Source organism: Nyctereutes procyonoides, unplaced genomic scaffold, assembly GCF_905146905.1.
Source record: "Nyctereutes procyonoides isolate TBG_1078 unplaced genomic scaffold, NYPRO_anot_genome, whole genome shotgun sequence".
In the NCBI taxonomy this organism is placed as follows: domain Eukaryota; kingdom Metazoa; phylum Chordata; class Mammalia; order Carnivora; family Canidae; genus Nyctereutes; species Nyctereutes procyonoides.
Genome location: NW_026575044.1, coordinates 35,876,926 through 35,900,899, shown reverse-complemented (window position 1 = coordinate 35,900,899; position 23,974 = coordinate 35,876,926).

Below are 23,974 nucleotides of genomic sequence, written 5' to 3'. Positions count from 1 at the left end.
AACAATGTTTTTTATTCCTTGTTATTTGATTTGGAGCCAAATTTCTGACGTGGCATCAGTTTGGTTGCCAGATAATGCATTAAACCTTACTAAGGGGTAAACATAATGATCTTCATTAAACCCCTTAAATGAACCCACCTCCTGCTTCTTCAGGTTGAGAAAAGCATTGACAGGGAACATTGTGAAGCGTCTTGGAGCTATTTTCTTCTTGTAACAGGGGGAGGGAGAGATGAGTGGCAGCTTTTAGGGGGCGAAAGAAAGTTAGGTAAACATAAAAGGTTTTGTAAGATTTCCTCTCCTAATGGCAAAGTTTTCAGAGCAATAAATCACAATTCAGTCAATACCATTAGTTTTGGGGCATTATATACCCTCATTAAAGTGCATAAACAATTATATTTATTGAAGGTAATGTACTGTGTAGTGCATTATAACGACACTCATTAACATATGTAATCATCATTCGAATGGGCTTTACTACAATGTAAACTGATAATGGCATGATTACACACTGGGTTATTAACTTTTCAGTCTTAAGATAATGAAAGGTGATGCAAGAAACCGAAAGCACATATGCGTAGCCCTTCATTTGTGAGTTACGCACTTCCACGCCAAATTCTAAGTTCAGGTACCATGCTCAGGAGCTCATTTTGCCTCTTGTGTTGACACAGTACCAGAGTCAATAGTGCTTTGAAGGAGGGGTGGGAGACAGTATGTGATAGGAAGTAGCTCAGACCCAATTATGAAGATCATTCTGCGGGCAACCTATTTTCTATTTTCTATTGTGGCTTGTCTGGTTCATTCTCTGCTTTCAATACTCTTCCACACCAGACTTGGTCGATATCACCTGCTCTAAAAAAAATGGGAACTTCCTCCAAATGTTTCCTTTGGAAATTTCACTTAAGAGGCATTTAGCTAGTGATGGGGAAAAATTGGAAAACTCCAGATTAAGGGATGTTCTACTAAAGTGACAAAATCATGAAAGATGGTGCTTGCTTTGGCAGCACATATACTAAAATCATGAAAGATGAAGAAAGAGTAAGGAATTATTCTAGATTAAAATATTAAGTGATCACTTAATGCAATGTCTGATGCTAGAGTCGATAGTGAAACAGAATTTTTTTTCTCTTTTGTTATAAAGATGGTTTTTATCTATACACATGTAAAGATATCTAAGAGTAAAGTCCCTTTGTGTCTTCAACTTACTCTCAATTGAATCTAAAAAATGAATATATACTTGATAATAATGTTACTACTAATAATAATATATAAGGAAAGAGTTAAAAAGCAACTATGAAAAAAATTGTAATTTGAATGAAGAATATTCAGGAATTTTTTTGCACTACCCTTACAGCATTCTCTAAGTCTGAAATTATTCTAGATTAAAAACATTTAGAATTAAAGAATTGGCCATAAAGGGCCCCTGGGTGGCTCATTCAGTTAAGCGTGTGTGCCTTCACCTCAGGTCATGATCTCACGGGCCTGGTATTGAGTTCTGCATCGGGCTCCCTTTTCAGGGAGGAGTCTGCTTCTCCCTCTCCCTCTGCCCCTCCCTTTGCTTCTGCTTTCTATCTCTCTTCCTCTCTCAAATAAATAAAACCTTTATTTTTTATTTTTTTAAAGATTTTATTTATTGATTCATGAGAGACACAGAAAGGGAGGCAGAGACATAGGCAGAGGGCGAAGCAGGCTCCCTGCAGGGACCCTAATGCAGGACTCAATCTTAGGACCCTGGGATTACGACCTGAGTCAAAGGCAGACTCTCAACCAGTGAGCCACCCAGGCATCTCAGTAAACAGAATCTTTAAAAAAAATTAAAATAAAAAAATAAAATTAAAAGGAAAGAAAGAATTGACCATAAAAAGGCCACAGCTTTAATTAAGCAGATCTGTTGGCTGGCGTTATCAGCAACAAGTCAGAATAATGATCAGGATTTCCGACTCATTTATGTCCTTTATCTGCTCTGTCAGTGGAAGTCCCAGATTTGTGAGGACAGTTCTTAATTCCTTTGCTCCCAGCTGATACCTATTTCCTATATTTTAGAGTCAGGAATGACAAAGGATTTTGTGATATGAAAGGCAAAAGACATTGTACTCTAATCACCGAGATTAAAGAGTAATAGCAGTAGCTACTTAAAATTCCCTCTAAACCAAGACTTCACAACCAGTTCTGCATCAGCTTGAGAGCTGTTCTCAAAAGAATGATTGACTTACATCTCTGCGGAAGCTGAAGGAAAGCACTCCTGGCTGTTTTCCTCCTACACAAACCACTGCATTCACACACTTAAGTAGGACCCAGACTTGAACCATTGGATCGTGCAGAGTAGTCATCAGCTTACCAAACCACGCACCAGGAAATAGTGAGACAAATAAAGCTACAGTAAGTTACCTACTGAAGGAAGAACCAAGATGAGACTCATCCCCCAAGTCTCTGGCATTAGTCCTTTTTTGTCCCTTTAGGCCACATAACCCTATGAAAGCAGTAATGTCAATCCAATTTAAAATCTGCTTTAGAAAATATTTTCTTTAATTGTCTCGTATTCACAGAATTTCACAGAAATTGAGGACTTCTATCGCTAAGAGCTATCCTTCTCAAGGTCTGATTGTAAAGGCAGACCGTGCTCAAGAAATGCAGAGCAAACTTAATCAATAGCCCTCACTAACTAAGGGGAAATACGTAATACATCTGCATCTGTATAGAGATAACTAGACTTGAAGACTACATCCACGGGGTTAATGTTTTTATTAAATCGTAGTAGTGTTGGCACAATCATCTCTTCTCATTATAAATACTGAGCGCTTTTATTTGCTACAGGGTATAGCTTTAAGAAATTTCCAATTGACTGACAGCTGCCTATCAACTTCTGACTCTGGAGAGATCCAGGAACTCAGCTTGCAAAGCTCCAGGGAATTCTAAGGAGCTCCAAGACGGTTAATGGCTGTCCATTAGCGTGAGGCCCAGCGGAGCCCTAGAATCTGTTAAGTGGGAAGTTCTTGCTGTAGAAGGTCAGATAATTCCCTATTGTCATCCGAGAGAACTGGGAAAATTCAACTTGAAGCAAAGACTGGGGTGCTATAAGTTTATGTACTAAGGGAAATCATTTCATGCAGTTTGGTATTACCGTACACCATGTTTTATTTATACTCTATACTAGATGAGAAATTGAATACTATGCTCTTTTCTGGCAATGGAAACTTGCCTTATTCTCCTGAACTGGGCACGGCATCAATATAGCAGCTTGCAGCCTTTTTGACTATGTATTATAGAGTGGCTTCTGTGCATTATATATTAAATCCGATATGCACTGTGAGTTTATATGCCACACACACTACATTTTTCTATATTACGTCCTGCAATCTATCATATTAAGTGAAAGGGGTGATGGAGTGGGCCTCAGGTAATGTAAAGAAGATTGCTAACAGCTTGCATGCTGCGTTGAGAGTAGGTAAGTATTTCTGCAGTGTGCTCTGTGTATATACAGCGAGTGAGCACACAGCAAACTGACCATGTAGAGGGCTCAACATCCCTGGCAATGGAATTAACCACCTATATACTCCCGAAATTACCTACCAGCCCAAGCAACATGCCTGCCCCATTAACAAAGCCCAGAAAAGTTTCATGTGAACCAAACAGCCCTTCCCAGAAGTGGGAATAAAAATGAGGTCTGGCTCATTAAAGAAAAAACAGGCCCCCTAAAACAGTCAAGTCAGGCTAACAACGGACCTCAGCACAGGAAACATGGACAAACGTTTAGCAATTACAGCCTCTGGGCTGTCGATATATGTCTCATGTTCTTCAGCCTAGAATGTGGAAGAAGCCTGGAGGTCCCATCTCTAAACACTATGTAAAAAGGAACACAAAGGCAATGATTCATGACTGATGAAGGAGGAAGTATTGACTATCCTTTTTGAAATTCAAGTGCATTTGCTCATGACATTATCTGTTCATGTATCAGAATACCTAAATCCGGGAATACTGTGAATTGTGTTACCTGTCTCATCACCGTCCCTCAAATTGTCTCTTATGGAACTTTCTGGATTGGGAAGTATACATAAACTGGGCCTCTGTCTTTTTTAGCATAACTTTTATGGCTCATTGGGAAGTCTGATGGCAAATTTTTACTTTTCCGGGAACAGTTCTTGGTTCTGCTCACTTATTGATTTAAAGATAAATGTTTTCTCATTACCTGGGACCTAGGTATTGTGACTGCCCATCAAGACTTTGACCTTGTGTTCAGCCACCGCGGGTTCCCCTGGCCTTGGACTGCCTGGGATCCTGCAGTTACTTTAATCTGTAGCTACTAATCTTGGAATTACACTCTAAGAAAAGAACCCCACTATTAGACACTCACGAAGGACCACCGGACACCCCTGCCTTCTCATTGTCACTGCAGAATCTGTTCCTAAGAGCCGTGGAAGTGGTCACCAGGATGAAGAATTTTTTCTATCAATATTAGTGAAAAGAACCATCACTTACGGTGGTGTATAATCACTCATTATTTCTATTCTTCTAGCGCTGATAAACTTCATGTGGTGAGGGGATTGTAGCTTTTGTAGAAAGAGACACTTGGCCTTGAGTATCAGGCTTTACAATACATCTCTGGTGCAATATTATCAGGTGACACCAATTCATCCCAGAGCATTTTACAGCTTAACAGAAGGTTTTGATTTCCTGGAGGAGTCTTAATTGATTCTGAATTCTTTAGCATTCAACCTTCCTCACGACGATTGTTATAAGACTTAATACAGGAAATATTAAGTTTAGACAAAGAAGGCCCAGAAGGGATACTTTCGTGGACTGTCAAAGATATGTTTCACTATTAAGAGGAAGTGCCAAGCTAGCTGAGGAGCCTTGGGTTTCAGCTTTAGGTCACCTTATGTATTTCTCCAGCTGCCTTGGAGGGGGCGGATCCACATGATCCACGACCTGCATTGCTTGGTTGATGTATGGAGTGACACTGACAGGTCAAGGAAAATGAGCCAGAGTAACTTTCAGCGTTCTTCCATCAAGGAGAAAGCTGCCAGAATTCAAAACTCTAAGGATGCAGGAGTGCTGAGAAATACAGCATCAGGAAAATGGCTCCATCAGAAGAAGCCCCTGCACTGTACGAGGAGGCCTGGAACCTGCTTTGCCACAAAATTTGCACCAAGTTTCTATCCTGTTCCAGTCAGCAGACTGGCAAACCTTACCTCATAACTTTTAGAAGGACTAATCAAGGAAAGTATGAGGATGTGGTATTAATAAAATAATACCAGTAATGGCACATGTTTACCTTCATGGATGGAGAGGAATCCTTGGGTTGCTTAAAATATCTAGGGTATCATGATGTGCCCGTCTCTGGATTATAAGGATGCTGCATGGCCTGCCTCCTTCTTTTGAGCCAGTGCATCTACATTGCCCCTCACCAACACAAGTGGATAAGGTGAAAGGTGGTCCTCTAGTCACCAGAGGAAGAAATTATCTTAACCAAATCTTCATTTATTCTTTCATTTATTAAAATAAAAATTTTTCAGGCACCTGGGTGGCTCAGTGGTTGAGTGTCTGCCTTTGGCTCAGATCGTGATCCTGGGGTCCTGGGATCAAGTCCTACATCGGGCTCCCTGCAAAAAGCCTGCTTCTCCCTCTGCTTACGTCTCTGCCTCTGTGTGTCTCTCATGAATAAATAAATAAAATCTTTAAAAAAAATTTTAAAATAAAAAATAAGTAAAATAAAAAGTTTTCCACATACCATTCTGTGTCCAACACACTCTAACACATTTACAGAAAATGAGGATGGGGAGGATTTTTTCCCCATTCCTAAAGTGAAGGAGTTATGTCACGAGGCCAAGTTGCCACAGCCAAGCATTAGTCAGCAAAGATTGGTCTTCCATGGGCCACTCTACAAACCCAACCACAGGGCCTGCTTTGCTTTCATTTTTTTATTTCTCACACTACATATGCAAGGTTTCCCAGTATACCATCTTATACCAGTTTATTAAAAAAAAGAAAAAGTACATAATCATTCTACAGCTGTCAGAATTGCCTGGAAAAGCCCAAGAGTTCAGTACGAAAGGTGCTATTAGGTTGGGAAAAACACCATGGCTGCCACAGATGGCTCATTTTCACAATAGACCTAAGGTTTAAAAAAAAAAAAACACTAGTTGTTTTGCCTGCAGCATAAACAAGGAATATTCTCCTTGAGCAAGAGGAACTGGCTTTGCAGAGATGAGGCTCCAATCTGTCTTTCTAAATTCTGACATTAGAAAGAAACACATATGGGTACATAAACAAATACTCACATGGCAAAGGTACAAGTCTGGGGTAGTTGCATCCAAAGCTTGACTTTACAACGTTATTTTTCATGATGGTGTCAGTAGTGTTTTAAAAATTAATAATAATATTTTTATTGTAAAAGTAACATATGTTCATTCCTGAAAATTTGGGAAATAAAGAAAATCTATCCGTAATTTTACCATCCAAGGATGACTATAATAACTCTTCGGTATATTTCCTTCCAGTCTACACACACACATATACATATATTTACATATACATATATGTATACATGATATACACATATTCCATGAATATCTTTAAAATAAACAATATATAGTATACATTATACATAGGCATATTTTCTGTGTATATATCTATTACAAACATACATACTTCTCTTTTTACACCATTGAACAGTACAATGTATTTATATTTATGCCCAGTTCTATATCTTTCTTTTATTGCTTAATATTGTAATTATAACAGGAACAATTTCCCATGTTCGTAATCATTAGTTATGCTCACTGAGCACTTTTAATGACTACATACTATTCCACTATGTTTACACATCATAGCTTGTTCAATAAGTTATTTGCTCTCAGAAATCTCAAAAAAAGTTGCCAGTTTTTGTTTTGTTTTGTTTTCTGTGGACAATGCTTCACTAGCCATCCTTATATTTAAATCTTTGACTATGTCTCTAATTCTTAAAATTACCATATCAAAGAGCGATCATGGCTTCAAACATTTTTTTCAGACTCTTAATATATATTGCTAAATACTTTACCCAAACAGACTTTGTTCACAGAGGGTAAGAAATTTTCCTGATTAAATATCAAGGCATATGGGAACAGAGCCAATTTGGTACAAAGAGTATAACTTCACAATTTTTCATAACTTGAAGAAGTTAAGTCTACTTCAGAAATAAACCCAAATGGAACTATTTTGTAGCTGACAGTTGTTAACGCTACAATGACCACCCAGATTTTAGACTGTTTTCATCACAACCTCAACCCTTCAAAAGTAGCATTCACGACTTACATTGCATTTTTAGTCACTACCTTTTATTACATCTCCACTAAGTACCTCTTAATGTTATAATTTCCTCAATCTCCTCACTGTTGGGACCCTCCACAGAACAAACAGTTTTATTAGAAGGACTTGGGAAATGTCCTTGTTTATCCTAATGTGTAGAATATCTTGGACTCACCTGAGGAATTATCAGTATCTTTCAGGAGACAATATAGTCTCCCAGCTCTCATGCCTCACCCTAAAATCTCCCTTGAAATACGCAGTAATCTGAAAATTAGGAAAAACATTTTATTGTATATCTGTGTGTTTTTAAATGCTGGCAGTGGGCTGTCATTTTGTCCCTTTGACAAAAGGCTTCTCCTGTATAAATACACTCCTGAGCAATTGTAGAGATCAATATTATCTTTATGAAGTACACTGAAGCAGTGAACATATTGCTACTCAGGTCCCACATGTATCTGCATGGAGTTGGATTTGAACCCACAGTCTCCATATTTCCAACTCCAGGCAGTTGAGCTATGCCCCCCAATACACACACATACACACACACACACACACACACACACACACAATGACCCCGATGATCTAAGCTCTTATGTGGAAAATTTGATGGATAGAGAAAGCTCAAGCACGAAACTGGAACCCCAAATCAATAAACATATTAGGACTGGGTACCCACAAATTGGCAGCCATTTAATTCCCCTGCTATTAATGCTTTTCTTCCAGACATGAGCTGGGTGCAATGTGTGAACCCAAGCAGTTTGCCCTGGAAGCTGCTTCAGTGGGCCAAAGGAGGGACCTTTCTCACTTAGTGCTTCAAGTAGTCTTCTTAGTGTGTATTTATTTCAAAACTTGTTAAAAACTCATATTTCCATCCAATTGGTGTTCATTGGCTGAAAGGAAAACTTCATGGCATTCCATTTATTAAAATTTCATAAAAAAAAAAAAGATCTTATTTACCCATGAGAAACATACAGAGAGAGACAGAGACACAGGCAGAGGGAGAATCAGGCTTCTGCGAGCCTAATGCAGGACTTGAGCCCAGGACGCTGGGATCTTCACCTTAGTCGAAGGCAGACGCTCATTCACTGAGCTACCCAGATGCCCCTAAAAATTCTTATTATAAATATTTTCAAATAATAGAGATATTATAATAAACATCTATATGCCTATCTGTCATTTTCAACTATTTTTTTTTGGCTCATGCCTCTAGTTTTAAGGGTGATCCTGTTTGATTCTCTAGAAACAATGGGCCTCTGTTGATGGTGGCAGTACGAAGTCCACAGGATTTAGAAGATCTGTTATAGAGGTTTTTCTCATCTCGGTGTGAGATAACAACCATCTGATTAAATTGCTAAAATAAAACACCCAAGACTCCATATTGGATCCTGACATCCAATTCTTGGGCAGCCCTGTTGGATCTGCCTCAAAGTATAACTCCTATCTGCCCACTTGCCCTTACTTCCAATACTTCCTCCCTGGTGTGAATCCTCATCGGTTGGCCTGCCCTGATTACTGCAATATAAAGTCTCCCAACTCCACCGTGATCTGAACCCCACCAGGCAATCCAAACAATTATGTCAGCCTCCTGCTTACAACCCTCCAGTGGCTTCTACTTTTGTCTCCACGACCCTTTCCACTAATCCATGTGGCCAGTATGTACTTTTACAAACATAAATAGACCAAGTCATTCCACTTCTCAAAATCCTCCAATAGCTTCTTATTGCACTTGAAGTCAGACACCTTGGCCTGCACTTTCTATATATCCTGACCTTGCCTACCTCTCAGAAGTAAATTTCCAGTTTATCTTCATTTTGCTCACTGTACTTCAGCTGTACTAGCTTTCCTTTAGTTCTGTGTCAAGTGCCTTATCAATCATGCTCCATCCTCCACAGGGCCTTTGCACTTGTTTCCCATCCCTTACTCTATACCCCAGATCTTCACTGTTAACTTCTTCCTGTCATCCAGGAATCAGCCCAAATACCACTCCTAAACTAGCTTCCCAACTCCAACACATTATTACTTATGAAATTATATCATATGCTTATTATCTTTCCACCTACTATTACAGTAGCTCTATGAAAGAAGATACCTTTGCTGCCTTAGGCATCACCCTATCTGGAATTTCTGTAACAAGGTTTGTCATGGGAACACTATAAAAAATTGTTGAAGGAAAATGAATGAGAATGAATAAATAAAAAAAAACAAAAAGGAACTTCAGAATCTTATTTTAAGAAACTTAAAGATAATAGCTGTTTTTCTAAATGAGAAATGTAAACTTAGTAACAGAGCAAGCAGATTTACAAGCCCTCTTGGGGCCTCTGATAGGTTGTGTGGGACCACTGAAAATTCTAACTGCCTCGTGGGGAGACAAAGCCAACAGTGTTAAGTTAGCAAAGACTGTGGAAAGGCTCCTTTAATCCCTAGATAATATTCCTCCTTGCCTCCCCTGCCTAATACCCCAGCTATCAGAGGAGTGATAGTGGGTAAAACGTGTGCCCAGTAGTCCCTTGAGTACAGGTGCTCTGTGTCCTACCTCATAACTTCCCAGCTCATACGTGTTGCCATTTCATTTTTCCACCACTTTGACTCCTCATCTTGTTCCTGAAACTGATCTCTCCACATTTGCACCCTAATTCTCACTTCCAATTCTCAGTCTTTATTCCCTTTGGCCTTATCATTGTTGCCTACTGCTGACCACTTCATTCTTGTGGAAACTCTCTGCTCCTACAACTTTCATGGCCTTGAACTTCTGGCTATCTTTCTACTGCCATAGATTCCCTGCTCCCATGTACTAAATCTGTGTCCTTGACATTCTCCAAGGTTTACACGTTAGCCTTCTGCTTTACTATGTCTCTTCTCTGTTATCCACATGCTAATTACAGTGTGAAGTCATCTATTTGGATAGCCTAACAACGAGTCTGAATCTTCCAACTGAGCTCATCTTTTCTCCAGAACAAGCTTTCCTTCCAGATTTTCCTATTTCCAATGTTACATTAATCATTCGGTAAAAAAAAAAAAAAAAAAAAAAAAAAAACTTAAAAGCATCTTGGACTGCTCAGTCTTCTCCTAGCCTGTTCCACCAGAAACATCCCATTTTAATTTCATGGTACTGTTTATTTAAGTCCCTTTCTGCTAGTATCATCAATTAATTAATTCTCCCATCTCCATTTTTTTTTAATCTGTTCCAGTAAATCCAGTCAAGTTAACCTTGAAACATGCTTTGCCCACACAACTATATTGCTCCAAACTGATCTTTGGCTGCCTGCCCCAAGTGACGGTCCCACGTCTGACCATAGCATTTGCTGTCTTCGTCACTCCTTAAATGCATTCCTTTAATGCGTTCTCTCTCATGCTATCCTGTGTTGCATGTGTATTCCCAACTAGACAGAGAGACTCAGAAAGGAATAGATGTAATAATTACAGCTAACATGGATTGAGTGCTAATAAGGTTCCATGCACCCTGCCCAGTGCTCTATGTTTATTTTCTCATTTAATTAATAATAGCACCTACAGTCCAGGGAGGTGGTGCTGCTTTATCCCCATGGCATGGAGGAAATAAGGATTTAGGTCACCCAGCTAGTCACTGAAGAAGCCGGGTAGGGGCCTGTTCTGCCTAAGTTTAGGGCCTGCGACCATGCCCAGGGCAGGACCCATTTGTACAGGACTCTTAGTAGATGCGAATGATGGCCACACTCAGCACCCTCGTGGAAAGACGGGGTGTCAGTGCTGGAGGTGCCCTCAGCACACTGCAGAGCGCAGGAGGAGGCAGGGACGCATTTGCCTCATTCGTTCTCAAGTGGAGCGCGTGTCCCCTGTCACCGGAGCGACTGCTGTGATTTACAAGGCACTGGTTTCCGATGAGTTCCCTGCCTCCAGGACGCAGTAATAGGAGCACCTGTTCCGGAGCCCCGGAGGGTGCAACTGGAGCTTTCTGGGCGAGGGGGACTGTTCGCGGAGCGCGACATCAGAGCCACGCAGCGCCGCGGCTGTCCCTGGGCCAAGGCGCAGACCAGCTGAAGCCGCGATGCCAAGGAACATTCTGTCCAGGCTGCGTGCATGTTAAGATTCCCAGAAAGAGAAAGAAACGTTGGATGAGAAGCTGAGGCAAGATTCTCCGGGCTTGTACAAGGCATTTAGCTTTTAGTTGTTATAAAAATGAAAATAATTGCGAAAGCAGGGAGAAATCCGCAGCTGCTCGGGGCTATTCATGCCATAAGAGATCCCACCAGGCCCCCTTTATTGTTGCAGTTTTGGCAAATTATTTTCTTATCACACACAACCTCCTCACTTCTGTTCCTGGATAAGCACTTAGGCTCGTAAAGCTGTGGGTCAGCCACAGTTGAGCATCCAGCTCTCGGAACAGCCGGCCGCGGGGAGCTCGGGAGCCCGCCCCTCCGCAAAGCAGCAACCGGAGTCCATAAAAAGCTGGCCCGGCAGGTCCATCGGGGGCCCCGGGTATGGGGGTTCGGCCTGGATCCCCCGCCCGGGCGGCCGAGCCTGGCCGACGGCCCGGGCTGGGGAGCACCTTCCCCCGGGGGCGAGCGCCCGGGCAGGTGCACCCGCCTGCTCCCCGCTGCAGCGGGGCTGGCCCACCGCGGACAGAGGGGCCGGGTGCCCACCACACATGTGCGCTGGACAAATGCGCTGGCATCTCCGGCGTGGGCAGAGAGCATGCCGCTCCCATTATCCCGGCCCATTAGGGAAGCAATTGGAAAAAAAACATTTAGCAATTTGGACAGGAGTGAGGCTGCAGAATGGCTCGTTTCTCTGTGACAGCCTGCCACGTACAGATGAAAGGGAAGGCTTATAACAAATTTTCATTACCCCCAAATAAAAAAGCAACAGCAGGCAAAGCAAGGGCTTTGAGGCTGAGAGGTGGGGCCAGAAATCCACCCAGAAGACCACAAAGGAGCCTCAGCAAAACAAATCAATCACTCTCTCCAGTCACTTCCACTTGCAAAGTGCGGTTCATGCAAATGGCAATCAGGCCTGTCAGCCTGTCAGGCTTTGGCCTTCAGCTCCTTGCCTCACACTATTCATTAAGTGCACCGAAATACAGCCTGCAGGGCTCTCCTCTTGCTCAATGCCCTTGCTCACCTTCCCTCAACAACCTGCGCCCCACAGGAAAACCCACCCCAGAGCTGGGGGGCAGCGCAGCAAGATTTGGTAAAGGGAAGCCACGGGGAATTTGCAAACAGCACCAGGGTCTTTGCGTTTTGCTTTGCTTCCAGCTTTAGTTAGCACAGGGTAAAAATCAGACCTCAGATTCAGAAGGGCAAAGGGTCCTGTGGGGCTCCCAGATGCTCAGGGCTGCGATGCTCCCACCCCTAATTCAGGTTCTGCTGAGAGAGCCCAGGACACCCACTAGGCACAAACCCCAAATGAAACCCCAGCCTCTGCATATCCCACACAAGTCCCACAGCCCACTCCTGCTCTAATGAGTCTGGCTGCCCGCAGAGCTGTATAATGCATTGCGCCTTTGACCTTATTAGAAGACAACTACACAAATACCGCCTTTTCCTGGCCTGGGTGTCTGTCCACAGGTATCCCCAGCACGTTTACCATGGCAGATAAAAATGAACTGTGGCAGGGGGTTGCAGGCTGGATGTTGAATAAGACCAGGGCTGGAATAGAGAGGCTTTCCGTTCCATGATTTCTCAAAACCCCAGTCTTTCATTATCAACCACTTCAAAAACACATGTTATTAAACATCTGGGTTTTAGTGACATCCAGGGCTGCACAGAGAATGGAATAAATGGGATTGGGTGTGTGTGTGTGTGTGCGTGTGTGTGTGTGTGAGACAGGGATGTTTAAGAATTGTTCCCCATTAGGACGCCAGTGTTGACAGCTAAAGGGCAGAGTCTGGTTACAGCCCCGAGAATATCAAGACCAGGCTCTGGTGTGACCGTTTCTATTTGTACGAGATTAAACTAGTGTGTAAAGAAATAGCATACAAAATGTATAAAGATGTTTTAGTCTCCCTAATAGGACAGATGTTAAATGTCAAGGATTTGTGATGTTTGTGGTGCATATGCACAGGTAACTACAGAGCTCAGATGGAGAGTATCCCCTAATGGCCTAGTGATCTGAAAAGGATTCACTCAGGGCAGGAACAAAGATTTGTTGAGTGCCTGAAGTGTGCCAAGACCCTTAGACAAGTTGTATTTTTGAATGGTAAACCGAGACCCAAAGGTTTTCCTAACTTGCCCAAGGCTGTGCAACCAGGGAGGGCCGGAGCCAAGAGGAAGAGTGCAGTTTGGGGAGGACAGAGCATTGGCAGGAGACAACCACAGAGCCAAGGCAAAGAGAGAAAATCTAATTCTACCCCTGAGCAGCCCCTCTGTCCCAAGCACTGGCCGAGACACCTAGAGAAACAAAAAGGCAGAAGAAATGAGGTTTTCCTTTAAGAGGCCTGAGACCAAGATGCTATCAGAGGCACCACTATCATTAAGCACCATGACGAATAACAGAAGGTACCAGAGAATGAAGAAAAATGAAGAGATGATGACTGGGATAGGAAAAATCTATTCGAGAGGTAGTAGTAGGCTGGTTTGACTGAGGTACTGGCCAGAAATTTCTTTCTCTTCACCCAAGGATCCCAAGCTGGGATTAAGGAAACTGAATACTGACCTTTCCAATTTCCTCTAGCTTTCCCAGTCCAACAGAAGTAGAGGCACTGGTCAAGAGGGAAATGGAAGGGGAAAGTAGGTTTAAGGTTAACAATTCTAGAAACAACCTCAGTGTCCATCTGTGAATGAAAATGTGGTGTATATATACAATGAGACATTTGGTCATAAAAAAGAATGAAATCTTGCCATTTGCAACAACATGGTTGGACCTAGAGGGTATTATGCTAAGTGAAATAAGTCAGAGAAAGACAAACACCATATGATTCCACTTATATGTGGAATTTAAAACAAAACAAAAGACCAAAAAAAATAAAACTGAACTCATAGATACAGAGAACAGATTGGTGGTTGCCAGAAGTGAGGAGTGGGTAAAAAGGGTGAAAGTGATCAAGCAGTACAAGTTTCCAGTTATAAAATAAATAAGTCCTGATATAATGTACAGCATAGCATCTACAGTCGGTAACTCTGTATTGTGTATTTGAAAGTTGCTGAGAGAGTAAATCTTAAAAGCTCTCATCATAAGAAAAGAATTATAACTATGGGTGGTGATGGATGTTAACGAGACTTACTGTGGTGATCATTTCACAATATATACAAATATTGAGTCATTATGTTGTTACACACCTGAAACTCATATAATGCTATATGTCAATTATATCTCAATTAAAAATAAATAAATAAAAATGGAGGAAAAAAATTTTCAGGAGCGTGCTACATCCTCACTAAGAAAATGGCACCACTCTCTGTTTTTCCTGATGCTTACACTGTCAATGGACAGATGAGAAGAGTACCAATAAGTCAACATTGAGTGAAGAGACAGACTTTCTATTTTGCAGGGTGTAGATCGCTGAATGGGGGATTTCAGAACTGGGGACTTGCTTGCCATATTCATTTCGCCCTGGTTTGCTTCATTCATGGAGGTTAGTTTGGGTCCAGAAGGGAGGGAGAGGACCTGGCACTAGGGATATGCTGATCACCCAGAGAACACACTCTGATGTTTTTACGAATAATCTGCAGGCCTTGAATTTTAGAATAAACCACTGACTCACATGGTCAATGCTATCGTGACACCTCACTTCCTATTTTGAAGAATATTGAAACAATGATTAAATTCAAGCTTACAGAACTGAGGTACAGAGTCCAGGAGTGGTCTCCAGCTAAAACTATATACAAATGACCAATAAATCTATATTCAATGTCTTCAAGTAGTTTGTCAATAGTTATAAGGTGTGGGTAGTAGCATTCTCTTGTATAGCACCCCGACATGTACCCTTTCAGTCACTTTCTCATTATACTTCCTTTTACCAGGTAGTTGAATATCAGCGTCAGAATATCACAGGGCTGGCTTCCATTTTGCTTTTCCGGAACACGTTCTGACTCACTTCACCTCTCAGTATAGATACTGCACTGCTGACCCCATCCTTTCCTATTCACTTGTTTTAGATCCTTCTCCTTCAAGTACTTTTCCACACTCAGCCCCAGTGAGCATGCAGGGGTCTTAGAGAACATGCAGTCCTTCAGAGCCCAATGGGGAATGTCTAAAGCAACTAAGAAAAACAATAATTCACGTCTCCAAACTCCAAAGGGGGAAAAAATCCCAGCAAGGTAAACGGATGTGTAAATAAATGCAAAAAATATATCAACATTTATCAGTTTGGTTTAGAACAAAGCATGATTAAATATTGACTGTAGACACTGGTGAATTCTGGCAGAAGCCCTTAGTTAGGGGCTGAGGTCAAGGACCCCTGGGAGTCTTTCTTCCCTCTGCTCACCCTTCTGCTTTCTGTCTGACCCACAAAGGGCCAGAAGCACACTTTCTCTGCATAGAAGGAAAACCTACTGGGGCATTTCCTCTTTACAACCAAATGCAAAGCTGCCTGCTGTGTAAATAGATGGAACTAAGAGACTAAGTGACACCATTCTCAATGCAAAAGACGTTAACCCTAAGTTTTCACAGCAATGCACTGGAATTCTCAAAGGCTAAAAGAAGCTCACAAAGCCCTCTGCAAAAGTAGAGCAACCTTGTTCTACCAGTGAGCTCAGATTCTGTATACTTAGTTCAATCACTGACTGGAGAGGGCGGGTAGTTCAGCAGGAAAGCAAGGATCTAGGTGGAAGGCAAAACGGTGTTGGGTCAAGTGGATCTGGCTTACCAAGACATATTGGCCCAACATGCTTGTGGATTTCCTGATTTGGACGGGACATCTTATCACCTGTTAATAGCAGGAGACTCCCTTTTAAAGATAATGGCTACATTTTCTCACTTGTTCATGGAACTTGCACAGTTTGATATTTCTGACCCTCCCATTTTTCATACAAATGGAAATCCTAGGAGTGTGCTCTCAGAGGTTTCTTATACCAGCTCTTCTTGTCTCTCCACCTGTTTCCTCAATGGCCATTTGCTCGTTTTGTGGTACTCACAGTAATACGTGTGATCTCGATTACCTAGAAAAGATCAAACCATAACCTGTTGTCATCCAGGTTTTCTGACTGCCCTGCCGCTACCACATCCTTCACTTTTGCTGCTGAAAAACATCTTGCCAAATTGCAAGGGGATCAGTAAAACAATGGGTTCTTTCTTCCTTGGCAAAAAGAAGCATACAAGCAAAGCATGAGGAAGAGAGGGGATAGATTCTGCAATGCATTCTTGAAAGTAGCTGCAAGAGTAAATCTTATATGTTCTCATCATAACAACAACAACAACAACAACAACAACAACAATAAAATGGCAGTTACATGAAGTAAAGGATGTATTAACTAACCTTAACATGGTAAACATTTGAATACATGCATGTATCGAATCACATAGAATCATCATGTGCTCTTATATCTTCAACTTAAATAATATTATATATCAATCATATCTCATTAAGCTGGGAAAAAAAATAAAAAGAGAGGGAGGTAATTCATTTTCATCCCCATTCTGCACTCCAGCGAAGCTGCCCAAGATGCTCTGTCTCTTCTGATAGCCTGCTCATCCCATAGACTGGGAAGAAATGGGTTCAGTGTAAATAAATGATAATGAGTCCATTGAAGCATTATACAAAATGGTCCCCTAGTGGCAGGAAAGAGTTAATGTACCTCCCAAAGTGCCTAACTTACAATCAGGGTGGGACTTCACTCTGGGAAAACTAAGCTCCACAAACTTAAACGTTGATGAAAGATGTCAGCAAGATGGGAAATCAGAAAAAGGAGGGTAATTATTTTTTTTAATCATGCATGAGTACTTTGCTCTGGTGGGTACTAACTCAGTCATTTCTAGTAGGCCAGAGAATGAAAAAGGCAAAAGATGAAAGAAGAGAGACCCAAAGAGAAGAAAAAAAGACACAGAGGAAGAGACATGAAAAGAAGAAAGAGCAAGTGACATGTATAGTATTTTTTATTTGTCCTGACTGCATTTGAAATGTCTGAGTTGCAAAAATTGAATCCCCCATGTCTCAAAGCCCCTCCAGGTAGTTGAAAACAGTCACCATCTGCCTCCCAGAGGAAGCTAATCCTTGGCTTTTATCAACTACAGTAAACTCTACTTAGTGTTACTAGTTGCAGGTATCAGAATTTTCTCCTTGGAATTATATTTTAAGGATCTATGTATCTCTATCTTTTTGCAAAGGCAATAAAAGATCATGTTATAAAAATAAACTTTTAGTGTGCTTAAACTTTATTTTTTAATCTCCTAAATTTGATAGCCTAGACCCACACAAGAATGCTAAAAATGTGATGCTCTTTGAGGGCAGTAGATTCTAACCATAGTAGTAATGATGGTGGTGGGGGTGGTAGTAGTGATCTTTCTCTTAGAACTCTATTAGAGTATTTTCTTTGTAATAGATATGACATGTTACAATTTGATGAGCAAAAAAAGTAAATAAATGTTGCTTGATAATAAAACAATAAGTAAATGCCCATATCCTTTTATTTATTTTTTCATATATATTTAAACTATCATATCTATTCTAAAAATTTAGGATACATATATACAAAAAGATGAGAATTCTCACATAATTTCACCTGCCAGCGATAACTATTCTTAACATTTTGGGATCTATACATTCATTATTACATATGATGTATATTGTATACTCAATATACAATTCATTATTATATATTGCATATGTGTATATATATAATTGTGTTAAAATTAATCCTTGCATACTGTTTTGCCACATGCTCAATTTTCTCTTAATAATATAGTTAAAACAGTATAGTTTTCTATGGATCTCTTTTCATTTCATTAATTATTATGTAAAATCCTAAAAATTATTTTTTAATGAATGCATATGTTTCATTATGTGGGTACGTCAAACATTATTTACCCAATTTGTCTAATTTATGATCAGTTATTTATGTTGGTTCCAATTATCTGTATTTGAAACGTTAAGGTAAACATTTCAGAGCTAAATCTTTGTGTACACTCATGATTATTTTCTAATTCTATTAAATAGAATTATGAGATCAAAGGATTCAGCCTTTTAAAGTTGACTCTTTTATATTATCAACTTAATATCCTGAAAGCTTCTATCAATTTGCTCTTCTACCAGCAGTGTGCATACACGTATTTTCAAAGTAAAGAGTCACATAACAGATGCCATCCAAAAAAGGTAATTTTACATTTCTACCCCCAATACAAATTTGTGGTAGGTAGTAATAATCTCAGCAATATGATCATAAAGATTTTTTGTTAGGTTGAAATGATGATGATGAAGATTAACGTGTTTATTAATCTCAAAGATTTTTCTAGAAATACAAATTTGGTATCTGAGGATTGCTATAATCACAAACAGTAAACATAAAAAGATTGATTACACCATTGTATGATCAACTTTGGGGGCGAAGAATAGAGAGGTTCTTATGCACACAGTGGCCTAAGGAGCAGACCTAGAGCAGAAAATCAAACTCAATGCTTCATTCACTAATTCACTGGTGCTTTCTTTCAATATTTAATGACTATCCCTGTTTTCACCATACTGTGCTAGGTTTCATGGAAGACCCAAACTAAGAACAACTCTTTTAAAAAATATTTTATTTATTTATTCATGAGAGGCACAGAGAGAGAGGCAGAGACATACACAAAGAGAGAAGCAGGCTCCTCACAGGGAGCCCGATGTGGGACTCGATCCCTGGACCTGGAATCACTCCCTGAGCTGAAGGCAGACGCTCAACTGCTGAGCCACCCAGGCATTCCACTAAGAACAACTATTAAGTCTAGTTCTTAGAGTAGACCATTTACTTACCAGAAATTTCTTCAAAAATTCAGAGGCTTGGGGCACCTAGGTGGCTAAGTCACTTAAGTGTCTGCCTTCAGCTCAGGTCATGATCCCAGGGTCCTGCAATGGAGTCCCACATGAGGCTCCCTGCTCAGTAGGAAGCCTGCTTCTTCTCCCTCTGTCTGCCACTCCCCTTCTTGCACTCACTCTCTCTCTTACTCTCTCTATTAAATAAATAAATAATTTTTTAAAAAAATTTCAGAGGCTTCCAATAGTTGTCCAAAACGGTAACTGATCATTTTACAAAACCAAATTAGCAAAGCACATGATTCATTAATTAATCAACTGATTTATTGAGCATCTTTTGTACACAAGGCACACCAAATACCGTGAGATGGTTTCTGCTCTTAGTAGCTTCAGATCTAACCAAAAAGATGACAATAAACGCACACAAAAACTTAAATAGCAACCCATGGTGCAGAAAGAAAGTGCTGCTGGAGAGACTCTGTGTAGTGAAAAGTCTAGTTTTGCTCTGCACTGTGGTGGCCAGAAGTAGAACTTGGGCTATGCCTTAGCAAATGGTGGCATGCCAATGAATCAAAGGGGACATGTCAATGGGCAATCTACCTGAGCAAAGCCTCAGAAGTTGGTGTGCAAGGGATAGTGGGGAGGAAGAGAAGTAAGAAACCAGAACAACCTTCCTGGCATGGAGTTTTCAGTGTGAAGAAAAGAAGGAAATTCTGGAAAAGCAGCTGATGGCAGATTGTTGCACATGTTGAAAGCTAAGGGCTAAGGACATAGGACTCCATCCTAAGGCACTGGGTAAGGAGAGACAATTTTATAGGCATGAGGTGCAGGTGGGGACAAGATTCTAGAAAAGTCTACAGGTATGGAGAGCAAGTTGATGTAGTGATATCGAAGGAAGAGAGCAACATTAAGAGGCCAGTATGGAGAGGGGCCTGACAGGCTCAACTGGTAGAGCATGCGACTCCTGACCTCAGAGTCAGGAGTTCAAGCCCCATGTTGGGTGTGGAGAAGAATTAATTAGTTAGGAAAATAATTAATTAATTAACTAACTAGAGGCCAGTTTGGAGACTGCAATAGTAACCTAGGTGTGAGGTAATTAGGTGCAGTGTTTCTTCTCTGTCCCCTGACTCAGAGACAATACTTACATTAGATAACTATAAAATCAAGTGTGAATTTTAGTAACCCTTGTTGGGAATATTTTTAATATAATTATTAAAAGCTTTAAATATTAATAAGAGGGAATTCTTTATGAATGCATGCATTACATATAAATTTATATGTTATTGTGCATTTTGAAATTATGATTCACGTATCTTACCTCTAACTTCGGAGGAAGTAAGCTCTAATTAAATATCTTGTGCTTGAAAATGTTGGGATAATTTGCAGAAAATATTTCAAAACTTCTTTAAATGGCTCAGCAGCATTTAAACTTTTAAGAAGGACTACATCTCGGTGAAAAGCATGAATTGTCTACTGTCTTTTTTTAATGAGAATTTAAGAATGTTTATTAAAAAAGAAATAAATTTTCCATTTCAGCTCATTTGGCTTCATCTGCTATTAAATCCTACATATACCCAAGAGTTATACTGATGTACTTAAATATTGTTTCTGCGTTGAGATTGCCTAATGAGGCAATTAGTGGAACTCCTCAGATAGCTGGACCAAACACATTTCAGCAGACAGAAGAAGTCCACTCAAGCAACAGTGCAAAGTGCCTACACTCCCTGCCCACTTCTACTTGACACTGTGGCTTAGACAAGGTGAGTGGTGGATTTTGGAAGGCAGACAAAACCATGCACTTTGCCCACATTGATAAAAGAAGCTGATGCTCGTGTGTATGGAAATGATGTAAAAAGCCTAATGTCGAAGAATAGAATTTTGTTTCTTTCTGAAGTACTAGTTCTGTGCCTTTGCTCTAATCCAAAGCCGTCCAAACTATAGTCCTTAAAAAACTACCTCTTGTTACTTATTTACTTTCTTAAAATATAGATTGAGTTCCTTTAGATTGATTAAAAACTTTTACAAAAATTCATTTTAAAAGAAACTCTTAAAAACGACCATAAATGGAACATCTGAAACACTTGACACAAATAGAAGATAACTATAAGAAGAAATGCCATGACAATAAAGTGCTGTTATTATATACCATGTTATTAAGTGCTATTGCAATGCTATTTTCTGTCAACGCTGGGAGCCTGAGACATTTTCTTTTTTTGTGGCAGGGAGAGATTGGCAAAGGCTGCAGAAGTGTTTAAAGTCATTACAAACCAGAGACTTTTTCCTTGAATAACTATATTCAGGCCTGAAAGAGACTTGAAGATAATTTTTTTCCACTTCCACCCACTGTGATTATTTATTTAATAAGCAATGCAGAGTAATCACCAGGTACCAAATCTGTTCTAAGTAATTTAGAACCATTAGCTCATCTAATGGTCGTGATGACCCTGTAAGGTAATGCTATTGTTATTACCATTTTACAGATGAGGAAAATGAGGTGCGAAGGGGCTAAGTAATTTGCTCAAGGTCATATGGCTAAAGAGTGTCAGAGACAGGATTCAAAGTCATGTGTTTTCACTGGAGTTGTCTCAACACCATTCCACGCTGTGTGAGAGTGGGTCTCAACCTTCTGGGAAGCCATGTTCACATATTATCTAAGATCATAGCTGGTGCTGCCTGAACTGTCAGCCCACACCACGGTATATGTCCCATGCCTTGAGGAGCGCACACTACCAGCTGTCCTGACATTCCACCTTCTTGTTGAATCTTCCCATATGGCCCAGTCTTCAGTGATAACTTTGTCCCCTGACCCTCTAAACCACTTTCTTTCTGCTACTCTCTACTGTTAGCATGGATAAATTTCAATGGTTACTTGAAGTTTTAATATTAACACATTAATAGTAAGTGGCATAAATAAATTACATTAGTTTAATATCATATATGTAATATAGGATAATATATAACGTATCAGTGTATCTGTGAATAATATGCTAGCGAATAATATTTTTTTAAAGATTTTATTTATTTATTCATGAGAGACAGAGAGAGAGAGAGAGAGAGAGAGAGACAGGCAGAGGGAGAGGCAGGCTCCACACAGGGAGCCTGATGTGGGACTCAATCCTGGGACTCCAGCATCACACCCTGGGCTGAAGGCAGGTGCTAAACCACCGAGCCACCCAGGGGACCTGCTAGTGAATAATATTAACATATTTTTCTCCCCTGGTAGATTTTTAAGTCTTTTAAAGGAAAGAAATATTTCATATCTCTTTGAATCAATCATTAAACATAATAAGTGCTTTATAATGATTTAATGATAATCATTGTACTCTCATATAGACCAGTGTTTCCAAAGAAGCAATGAGATATAAGAAAAAGAAGCAGATAAGAATAAATTTTCACGCAAAAAATAGAATTTCCAGAGAGAATGAAAGACAAGAGAGCCATGCAACGGAATTTTGCCTCCCAGATATTTTGTATGTTATTTGGTAGCAAGATAAACGAACAAACTGGCTGTTATCTAGAGCTGATTACATTGACAAGTACCATCATTTGATTTTGCAAATGAGAAAACTGAGCAACAGAAAGAGAAATTTATTCAAGATTGTATAATTCCTACTTGAGTGTGGAACTCAGGACCACCTGTATCCAAGGACTGCATTTCATAAATATGGCACCTACACAAGTGCTGAGGGGTCAGATGCCAATTTACCTATGAGAAAATCTAAATTTGACATCAAATGTGCTTTCATATTGTGGTAAAAAAACATATATATTTACCCTCAACAAAATTTTATGTGCACAGTATCCTATAGTAAACTATGACACAATGTTGTATATCAGGTCTCTAGAACTTTCCCACCTTGCAGGACTGAAGCTTTACACCAGTTGAACGACTCCCCATCTCTCCCTCTCTGCCACCCCTGACAACCACCATTCTTTCTGATTCCATGAATTGGACTACTTTAAATATCTTACATAAATGGAGTCATGCAATTCTTCTGGGTTAAACATTCAGAAGTGGGATTGCTGGATCCTGTGGTCATTAGTTTTTTTCAATTTTTTTGAGGAAAGTCCATACTGTTTCCCATAGTGGCTGCCCTCTCTTATGTTCTCATCAACTGTGCACAAGGTTTCCAATTGCTCCATCTCCTTGCCAATGTTTGTTATTTTCTGGGTTGTTGTTTGGTTTTGTTTGTTTGTTATTTTATATGGACCATCCTAACAGGTGCAGAGTTATCTCATTGTAGTTTTGATTTGCATTTCCATGATCATGAGTGATATTGAGCATCTTTTCATATATCTGTTGGCCATTTGTATGCCTTCTTTGGGAAAATGTCCATTTTTAAAAACATACTATTTTTTTCTATTGAGTTGTTGTATATTTTGAGTTTCTTATATACTTTGTATACTTATCGGATATAAGGTTTGCAAATATTTTTGCCCATTTCATAGGTTGCCTTTTCACTCGTGATTGTTTCTTTTGCTGTGCAGACACTTTTTGGTTCAATGTAGTCCCACTTGTACATTTTTGCTTTTATTGCATGTGTTTTTGGTACCATAGTAAAAAAAATGATTGTCAAGATGAAGATTCTGAAGATTTTCTCTCCTATGTTGTAGAATTCATCTATAAAGACAATCTGGTTATGGACTTGTCTTGGTGGGAGGTTTTTGAGTGCTGATCCATGAGTTAGGAATAACTCATTATAGGTTGGTTCAGTCTTTCTCTTTCTTCATGATTCAGTGTTGGTCGATTGTATGTTTTTAGGGATTTATTCATTTCTCCTAGGTTACCCAATTTGTTGGTGTATAATTGTTCATCGTCTCATTCCTTTATAT